At 40.1% G+C, this 10,901-nt stretch overlaps 1 protein-coding gene across 1 annotated transcript in view; it reads right to left on the bottom strand.

Moving 5' to 3' along the window:
* The window catches only part of LOC125768162 (uncharacterized), a 358,599-nt gene that overhangs the window by 235,621 nt on the left and 112,077 nt on the right, over window positions 1-10,901 (bottom strand). The gene's annotated exons all lie outside the window — the stretch shown is intronic.

Genomic DNA, 10,901 nt, shown 5'->3' with positions numbered 1-10,901 from the left:
CACATGAAATCTCTAAATATAATAATGCTAACATAATGTAAAAATGATCTAAATTCGGTCCTTTTCCAAAATTTTACAAATTGTACATGGCGCATCCTCCTGTTGATTTCACTTCGAACCTTTGTCTTGATAAGAAAGCTAGATAGAGTTTCCTTTTGACCACCTACCAAATCGTGCAAATTTTTATCAAACATACCTTCTAAAATCGTTTTAGTTATTCCTATATCAATCAGATGTAAACGATCGCCCACAATTACATCGACAACCACGTCGAACCCTTCCACATCCTCTAACGGCGATCGCCAACATTTATGATGCTCCTTATCCACCGTAATACGAAATCCTGCATCTGTACGTAACTCTGCATCAACTGACTCACAAATTACCTTATTGTACACGTGCTTTCTTGCACATACACACTTCAGGCAACCATGTTTACCCTTACACGCAATAGTAGCTATAATTGAATAGATATATATGAATTAGAAATAGCTTACAAACTCTATCTAATTTATCTAATCTCTAATAAATCTAATAAATATCTAATCAAACCTTTTACAATCGAGCGTGCAAGTGTGTCTGCGACCGTCAAGCGTAGTTTCAAACCTATCAAAAAAGTGGCAATCCGTCTATAGAAACCTGCAACGAAAACTGATCGACTTGTGGTATAGTATCTCTGAAAATAAAGAGCACAAAAAGGTAACATATTGTAGTGTAAAATTTTCACTAATGTTATTGCAATATTTTATACTCACTGACAATATAGCTCTCTCGACTCCCTGGTACCAAAACTGTCCATCCAACATTGATTGTATTTCCAAACCAACTTTAGTAGGCGTTTTTAACAGTGTTCGGTTATCTGCAGGAAGCCTAAGATTCAGTTTCCTGCGCAGAAGAGCCAGCAGCATGTTAACCGTGGACCGAGGAAGCAATTTTACAATCGCTATATACAATCGCGCAAACTGTACGTGTTTTCACTATTCTCGTAAATGTCGCCGTCATCATCGTGCCAATCGTCGTCCTCCTCTATTTTATCGTAATCGTTGTCCATTTCCGGGTCCATAATAGCATCATTGCCACCGACAATATCTGCATCCTCTGATTGATCTATGTAGTGTCGTAAGTGTAGGTTAGCGTATAAGCGTATAGTGTAAGCGTTAGATGTAAGTATATGTATGTATGTATTAGACTAAGAATAAAGAGTCAGTCGATAAATAGCACTCGAACGAGCAACACCTAACTCCATAATAGTTGGCGACGAGGAAAAAGCAAACGAAAAGTCAAATATTAGTCATGTCGTTAATCGGAGAAATTGAACCATTTGTCATGGGCGAAAGCATCAGGGAGTACTTGGAACGTATTGATATTTTTTTCCAAGTTAACGAGGTGGAAGATTCAAAGAAAACAGTGATGTTGTTAACGTTGGGAGGAGCATCGCTGTATAGCCTCATATCAAAGATGGTGTTGCCTGAACAGCCAAAGACGCTAAACTACGAGAAGCTGTGCATTAAGCTGCAAGAGCAATTGGAACAGAAAGTCAACGTAGTGGCGGAACGGTTCAACTTTAGAAACTGTCTACAAAAAGATAGTTCTGTTGCGGAGTACATCGTGGAACTGAAATCGCTCGCACAATCGTGTAAATTCACGTGCTGTCTAAAGGAAAGCTTGCGAGATCAATTAGTAGTTGGTGTCCGAGATGAAGGACTAAGGAAACGTCTTCTTCGAGAGTCCGAGTTAACATTCGAGAGTGCAGAAAATATCGCCAGAACATGGGAAGCTGCGGATGAACAAAACGAAACATTTACATCGAAAGAGAAACCGAGGGAAATGGCGGTGATTAAGTGTGCGCCAAAACGAAGCGTCGGTCCAAAAGTGCACTACCACCGTGGGAACAGTACACCTTTACATCAACAGAGCTACACGCATAAGCAGGAGAGCAAGCAGCAGCAGCAGCAGCAGCAGCAGCAGCAGCAGCAGCAGTGTTACAGATGTGGAAGATCGCATAATCCACAGACATGTCCTGCGCGTATGTGGCAGTGTTTCAACTGTAAGAAGTATGGTCATGTGTCGTCGTGTTGCCGAAGTACGAACGTGCATAGTTTGCGAGCGGAACCGAAGGATGTGTCGCTAACACGCATATTAGAAGAGAATACGATCAGTAATCCAGAAGTGTGCGTTTTAAATATCAACGGTGTAGACATTGCGTTTGAGATAGACTGTGGTGCGTGTAATACGGTAATACCGGAGAGTGTGTATCGGAAAGAGTTTGCTAATGTCGAATTAGAACAAACACATTTGCGTTTTATTACGGCATCGGGTCAACGTCTGACACCGTTAGGAAAAATATGCGTAAACGTAGCGATAAAAAGTAAAACGGTCCGTCTAGAAGTCAACGTAATTAAAACAGAAAATAACGGTAATCCTTTACTAGGTCGTGATGCGTTGGATATATTATTTCCGGATTGGCGAAAAGGTTTTAAATTAAATCAAATCGAAGCGGACAAATGGCTTGGAGACATGAAAAAAATGTTTCCGAATCTAACAAACGGAAATAACAAGGAAACGATAGAAGGGTTTGAAGCCAGTTTAGTGTTAAAACCTAATTTTACCCCAATTTTCCATAAAGCGTATTCAGTGCCGTTCGCATTAATAGAAAAAGTTGAAGCCAACCTAGATAAATTAGTGAATGACGGTATACTAGTACCAATACGTACATCAGCGTGGGCGAGCCCTATAGTGGTTGTAGGAAAAAGTGATGGCTCAGTACGTATCTGTTTGGATGGAAAAGCTACGATAAATAAATATCTTACGGTAGAACATTACCCATTACCGAGGATTGATGATATTTTGGCGAAAATTGCAAATTGGACAGTTTTTTGCAAAATAGACCTAACAGGAGCGTACTTGCAAGTAAAGTTATCAGAAAATTCGCAAAATATTTGTACTATAAATACGCATAAAGGGCTATACAAGTACACTAGAATGCCATTTGGAGTACAGTCTGCGCCTGCAATATTTCAAACAATAGTAGATCAAATATTGTTAAAGACTAAAGGCATTGCGTATATGGACGACATACTCGTGGGCGGAGAAAATGAAAAACAATGCATGGAGAATGTATGCGAAGTTTTAAAAAGGCTGGAATTGCATAAAGTAAAGATAAACGAAAAGAAGTCGGAATTTTTTAAAACAGAAATAGAGTACCTAGGCTACAAAATATCAAAGAACGGAATAACACCAAATGAGTCAAAAGTAAAAGCGATTATTGAAGCACCGGTACCATCAGATGTGATGCAATTACAAGCGTATCTAGGCATGATAAATTATTACAGCAGGTTTTTGCCAAATCTAGCAACAATATTGAGTCCGATGTATGAACTTCTACGCAAAGACAAAAAATATGTATGGTCAAAGGAATGTCAGGAATCATTCGAAAAAGCGAAATCAATGTTAGTAGATAACAACGTTTTAGTACCATTTGATCCTAAAAAACCTGTTATTTTAGCAGTAGATGCAAGTCCTTACGGTTTAGGTGCAGTTTTGTCTCATGAAATTGGAGGGGTAGAAAAACCTATATATTTTGCTTCAACAACTCTTTCTCAAGCACAGAGAAATTACGCACAGGTTCATAAGGAAGCATTAGCCGTTGTTTTCGGTGTCCAAAAGTTTCATAAATACATTTACGGAATCAAATTCAAACTGGTAACAGATAACTCAGGCGTCAAAGAAATATTCAAACCGTCAAGAACAACTTCGTCTATAGCAGTAGCTAGGCTGAGCCGATGGGCATTGTTATTAGCCAATTATGAATATGTGATAGAGCATAGGCCAGGAAAATGTATGGGTCACGTGGATGGGTTAAGTAGATTACCTTTGGCAGAAATTTTAGAGATAGATGAGGAGTTCACACAATTAAATGCGATTTCGTCTTCCTCAATTATCGATATTGAGTTGGTCAAACAATTCCAAAAGTCAGATAGTATTTTGCAAAAAGTCTACAAAAATGTTAAGTATGGATGGTCGAACAATGTGAAATGGGAGTTGAAAGATTATGCTAAAGTTAGTAACAGTTTAGCAATAGAAGATGGAGTATTATTTTTTAACGATCGAGTAGTAATACCAGATAAGCTGAAAGATAAAATAGTCAGTCTATTCCATGAAAACCATGATGGTTTGGTAAGAATGAAAATGTCAGCTAGGAAACTCGTGTGGTGGAAAAATATGGATAGAGATTTTGAGCAGTATATAAAAGCATGTCAAGTCTGTCAGTGTAGACAAATCGTACCAAAAGAAATAGTCGCAACCAAATGGTTGCAATGTACGCGTCCGTTTCAAAGAGTGCATATAGATTTTTTCTTTTTTGAAAATAGTACGTTATTTATAATAGTCGATAGTTTTTCCAAGTTCATGGAAGTAAAAATTATGAAAAGTACTAAGGCAGAAAATGTTATAGAGATGCTAGAAATATTTTTTGCATATTTTGGGTTACCAGAGGAAATCGTGTCAGATAATGGTCCTCCATTTAGTTCAGAAAAGTTTTTGTCGTTCTTAAGAGCAAAAGGTATAAAAGTGAGTAAGTCCCCGCCGTACCACCCACAGTCAAACGGGTTGGCCGAGAGAGCGGTTAGGACAGTAAAAGATAGTCTAAAAAAGTATTTGTTGGATACAAGATTAAAACCATTAAGTCTACAAAGGAAGCTGAATCACTTTCTAATCAGTTATAGAAATAGTCCATGTACTGTAACTAAAGTCACGCCGTCGGAGAGAGTATTTTGCTACGTACCACACACATTAATAACAAAAGTAAATCCTATAAAAGGACACGAAAGACAAATCTTAACTAAGGTAGAATCAAGAAGGCAAGTTCCAATGATAACAAATCATGATCAGTATGAAGAAGAGGAAGAAGTGTATTACAAAAATCACTTTAAGGAACATATGAGATGGATTCCAGCAATAGTCAAAAAGAAAATAAGTGGTCTAAGATACTTAATAAGTCTGAATGGAGTAATACGCATGGTGCATAAAAACCAAATAAGGAAAAAGGATAGTAGGATGAGTAAGAATGTAATTGTAGTACCAACAAATGTAAATATTTCACATAAAAGGAAAAGGAGTGAATCAAGTCCTCCACCGTTAAGACGATCGAAAAGACTGGAAGGACAACCAAGATTAAAGTATCCTAGATAGAAAGTAAACTTCGTTTAAGGGGGAGAATGTAGTGTCGTAAGTGTAGGTTAGCGTATAAGCGTATAGTGTAAGCGTTAGATGTAAGTATATGTATGTATGTATTAGACTAAGAATAAAGAGTCAGTCGATAAATAGCACTCGAACGAGCAACACCTAACTCCATAATAATCTACAGTAATGACATTCCTCCTTTGGGCAGGTGCTTCTCGTCCTTCTTCGACGTTGCTGTCCGTAGTAATTTGTTCAGTTTTCTGGTTGAAAGACTCCACTACAACAAATTACATTATCCATATAACACTTTTCAAATACAAACTACGATGATAGTCATATACCATTCAACCCAAGATGTGGCCACTGCATCAGATCTACCACTCGTTTCCGGAGGATTAGCTTGCAGCCACTCCGCTTCACATTCCCGATCTAACTCTTCCATCAATCGTCGGCATTTTTTTTATATATTGGTATCCCGAAGAAGTTTTTCCGAAGCCACCCACTTGGCAGAAATCGCGCGACATCGAAGCTTACTAAACGGCCAATTAAAGGTGTTCTGACGGTTAAGCGGAAGTTTTGTAATTCTTTATTTTTCGCGACGATAGGTTCCTCTACGATGCTACGGATCCAGTTCTTGCGGTTGTCACCATCCACGATGTAAATCAGGCCCCCAAATTCCAGTGGCTTCGTCTCGTACCATTTGGTTCATGGGGTGAGGTTCGGCAAATACTCCTTGATTCATCTGTTCCAGAGTTCATTAGATATCTGTTGAGTTCGCAAGTATTCGTCCTTCAAAGCCCCCTTTAGGTCGGTCGTTGGCAACTTTCGCGCATCACTGCAGGAATATCCCCTGAGAAAAAGGTTTGGTGTTAGTGTTACCTCTTCTCCCTCTCCTTGGATAATCGTCGTAAGGGGCCGTTAGTTGATCATGTCCTCCGCCTCTACGATCATTGTTTGCAGGATTTCATCAGTCAGTCGTCGGCCGTCGTGTAACACGCACATCGCTGTCTTCACGGATCGCACCAGATGTTCGCAAACGCCGCCCATGTGGGGAGCCGCCGGTGGATTGAAAGTTCACTTTGTCCTTGCGTTGGTAAACTGATCAGCCCATTGATGTTCAATCTGCGCAATAGTGTTGGTTTTCTCCTTGCTGGCTCCTTGAAAATTCGTCCCGTTATCCGAGAAGGATTTCTTGGGCCTGCCACGTCGACCGATGAATCTTCGGATCACCATCAAACACGTTTGCGTCGACAATCCATGCACCACCTCCAGATGTACGGCTCGAATCACCATACTGTTTAAAATATGATTAAAATATGTTATGTTCAATAAATGCAAGGCTGACACGCTGAAGTAGTGCAATCGTAGAAAGTAAGCCATAGAGGCAAAACACGCTGATGTCTTCCTTAATTCTAACACATACATGTAAAAACAGCATTAGGTTTGACAGCTCTGTAAGGCTATCCGTGACAGGAAAAGCAGTATACAAGGAGCGGCGATTAGAATATAAATTAGTCGCTTTGTGAATATCAAAACGAATTACCTTAAAAATAAAGACTCGAATTCCCCCCTTTTACAGTTTGGTGACAGAAGGATAGACCACAAATTTAAGACGTGTGTGTGTTGAGCGCTAAGCGGGCGCACAACCGCAAAGTTTAGGATGTGTGTGTGCAATAAGCGCTAGAACGCGCGCGCACCACAAGCTTAAGACGTGTGTGTGGGTCGCACCACAAGCTTAAGACGAGCGCTAAGACGGGTGCACAACCACTAAGTGTAGAACGTGTGTGTGTTGAGCGCTAAGACCGGCGCACAACTGTAGAAAGCGTTTAGCGTGAGTTCGCTACGCATTACTTTCGCGGAAATGAGTAACGCCCCTGCAGGCAATTGCGTGAAAATTTGTATGAAAATCATTCGCTTAAACTTCGCTTAATCGTACATCCGACACTCAGAGATTAAGCGAAATGTCGCATGACGTCACGCGCGTTTATACTCTTGCGTCAAAGTGTACATTTCGGCTAAAGTCTGAAATAAGGATGAATCGAGGAACCATGTTCCATACCCTGTTTGTGAAACCGTAAAATTTTCCTCTTTTTTGGCCCAACTTTACCCCATAACTCCAACGGTATCCAACGAATCGCCAATCTTTCTTCTATAATGGCTAGATGACACTTGTGCCTACCTTTCGTCCATGCACCATCGCTACCATGTCTGTGGCCGGAGCTATTCGCGAAAGCAACTGTTGCACTTTTTCGGGTATTTGGTGCAATTTTCCTCATGTGCAACTATCACCTATAGTCGCTCGCGAGCTCCAGCGCTCTTTAGCTATGAAATAAACGGACAACAACTAGAAAGGACAAACTGCATCAAGGATCTAGGTGTGTTAATAGACTTATAGCCAATTTATTTGCGGTATAATATTTATTGGACTATTTCACACGTATATTCTTTTGTGTTCACTTTGCTTATCGCGTTCGCGAGGTCCGTTCTGGTGAGCGGGTGATCATCGACTGTGTGTCGTATCCTGACACGGGCACGTGTGTACGGACGTTGCTCAGCGCTGCCAACAGTCCAGTGCGTAACTCTGAAGCGAGCAGACGTGTTTTTGTTAGCTGAGCATTGAGTTAAAGAGAGAGTGTGCGATCTACTGATATTCGGTTAATCTCGGAGACGCACCGAACTCCAGTGTGTTTTTTACTAGCGAGTAAAAGAGAGAGACAGTGTATATCACAGTGGAGGAAGAGTGCGTAACCACTCTGTGAATTGCGCTGCCAACTTTTGGCGCTCAAGCTTTCATTGGTATTGGTAAAGAAATTACATTTGTTGCCCATAAACCATAATTAAAACCACATAAAACTAATATTTCTGCCTCCCATTTAATCATGGGAAGGCCCGGCCCCGTTTGGGGCGGTCATCCACATATACCACCCAACAACCGTGGGCGTCAGGCACCAACATGGATGGATCCTGAAAACACAAAAGGTGAACTGCTTTTTTTGGTACTAAGCGCAAACGAAGGCTCTATACTACCAACGAATCCATTCGTAATAGGAAAAAGCCTGTCCAGCCACGCAGGTGCCATAGAGCCTTGCACACCAATAGACAGGGGTACGAAATTGCTGATTAAAACCAGAAATCGGGCGCAATTTGACAAGCTGCAAAGCTTAAAAAAACTGATCAACGGTACAGAAGTGAGCATCGCTCCACACCCACACTTCAATAGTGTTCAGTGCGTGATCGTATGCAAAAACTTAGACGGACTCTCTGACGACGAAATTTTGAGCGAGATGAAAGAACAGAAGATTATCTCAGTCAAGCGCTTTATGCGTAAAGAGAACGGAGAGATAAGGCCGACCCACTCCTTCCTTCTAAAAATTGACTCTGTTGTGGTACTGTAACACTTTGATTTCATTTGTTGAGTCACCTGTCAAGTCCAGATTGAACCTGTCTTGCTTTTCGGCCCGGTACTTTATTATATCAATTTTAAGTTTGCTTACATTTGACTTTGCCTTTGTTGTTCTTCTGTTGGTTCTGTTGTTCTGTTCTGTTCTGTTCTGTTGGTAACGCGGGTTGACCTACTTAAACGATAGCATGACATAGCACAACGACATAGCATGTACATGTTTTGCCTCGCAAACAATTTTGGGCTGCGCGGGTCAGTTTTTGTTTTTTTGGTTTGGTGTTTATTAAATAATCATGTGTCCAATGCTTACGCAGCACATGTATCTTGCATTGGACTCATGATTATTTTATGTGGGTCATAAATTTGGGTTATGGCTGTTAATTTTCATATTAGCTGTATAGCAGATTAGATAGTGCAGATTAGATTAGATATTATCTGCTACAGTACCAACCGAGATACGTGTTGGTTGCTTAATTGTTAAAACACGCACATACTATCCCCGACCAATAACCTGCACCAATTGTCTAATTATTGGACACACCAAAAACAGGTGTACACATGAAAGTCGCTGCATGAACTGTGGAGAGCTTGAACACGGAGAGTGTTCATCTCCCAGTAAATGTAAAAATTGCCTGGGTAATCATGTCTCCATGAACAGATCTGGCCCATCGTACCTAGACGAACAAACGATAATCAAAATTAAAATAGACAACAGCATCTCATATGCTCAGGCCAAAACCATCTTCGCAAACAGAGAAAAATCGGTTAACGAAAGAATACAAATCGCGCAACAAGAATCGGCTAAAGACCAAATGATTATAGAATTAACAAAAACAGTAGCATCACTACAAGCCAAAATGGAAGAGATGATGGAAAATACAGCTCAACTGCAAAACGAACGAGACAACCTACGTAAGATGTACATCAACACCATAAAACACACACCCAATACACGCACAGAATCATGCCTCACTGACAGCTAAAGTAACGCACCTAACACAAACAACACTACACACACCGAATGTCACACTAACCACACAAACTCACCAACAAACAACGACCTAAACGACATTTCTAACGGTAAATTGACGCAAAAGAGAAAAGTTGACACTTCTTCTTCCACAGAAGAGAGCTGTTCTACCGAAATAAAATCTAATACAAATGAAGGTATCGGAAACACACAAGTAAAGACTAGGAAACGATCAAAAACCTGCAGAAAGCACTAATGATTCCAACATAACAAGGAAATAATGATCTCTGATTTGATAATAATTGCTCCCGCCCTGACTTATCTTCTGTTTTCGATATGCCAAATAATAATTCAAACCCTTCTTCCTATATACTTTCTTGGAATATCAGAGGCATGAATAAAAATATTGATGAACTTAAAATAATTATTCTAAAATATAATCCCTGCTTCATCGCATTGCAAGAAATTAATCATATTCCTAAAACACTACATACCAATACCTTAAAAAATTACAATTGGATTTTTAATCGAAAACCAACTCTATAACATAGCGTTGGACTTGGTATTAGAAAAGACATCCCTTACAAAACCCTTAATATCTCCTGTGACCTACCTCTTCTAACAATCTCGACTATTATACCATTTCAAATTAATTTCGTCTGTACCTACTTACCCAACAAACTACGCCCTACTAATGAACTTTCTGTGTATCTTACACAAACTCTAAACCAAATCAATGGTCCTATAGTCCTTGTAGGTGATTTGAATGCTTCTAACACAAATTGGAACAACCCGCGAAATAATCATAATAAGTCCTTGATAATATTTTTAATCTAAACAATCTTCATGTATTAAGTAACCCATCCCCCACCCGAATATCTCCAAGTGATGGCACAAGATCCAGCATTGACCATTGTGTAGTGTCATCTTGCTCTGCTTCACTATTCAGTTTATCGGTAGAGAAGGATTTGCACGGCAGTGACCTTTTTCCTATCCTCATTTACAGCAGCCATAACGGTGCACGTCCTCAGCTGCGCCCAAGATGGAGGTATAACGAAGCCGACTGGCCGACTTATAGATTCTTTATCGACAATGCTATTACAGAGCCAGCACTGATATCAGTTGACACCTTTTGCAGTATAATTCTTAAGGCCGCGGAGCAAAGTATTCCGCGAACAACTGGAAAAATTCCCAATAAATATGTTCCATGGTGGAATGAATCAATCAGATTAGCCATCACGGATAGAAGGAGAGCACTAAGGAAACATAGGAAAGGTAGCAGAATTCAGAATAATCCTGATGCCCCTCATCTTGCATCAAGTATAAACCCTTCACTGTCTTGCAAAGACA

The sequence above is a fragment of the Anopheles funestus genome, chromosome X (assembly GCF_943734845.2).
Source record: "Anopheles funestus chromosome X, idAnoFuneDA-416_04, whole genome shotgun sequence".
Taxonomy (NCBI): Eukaryota; Metazoa; Arthropoda; class Insecta; order Diptera; family Culicidae; genus Anopheles; species Anopheles funestus.
This window is presented reverse-complemented; position numbering and strand designations above follow the sequence as displayed.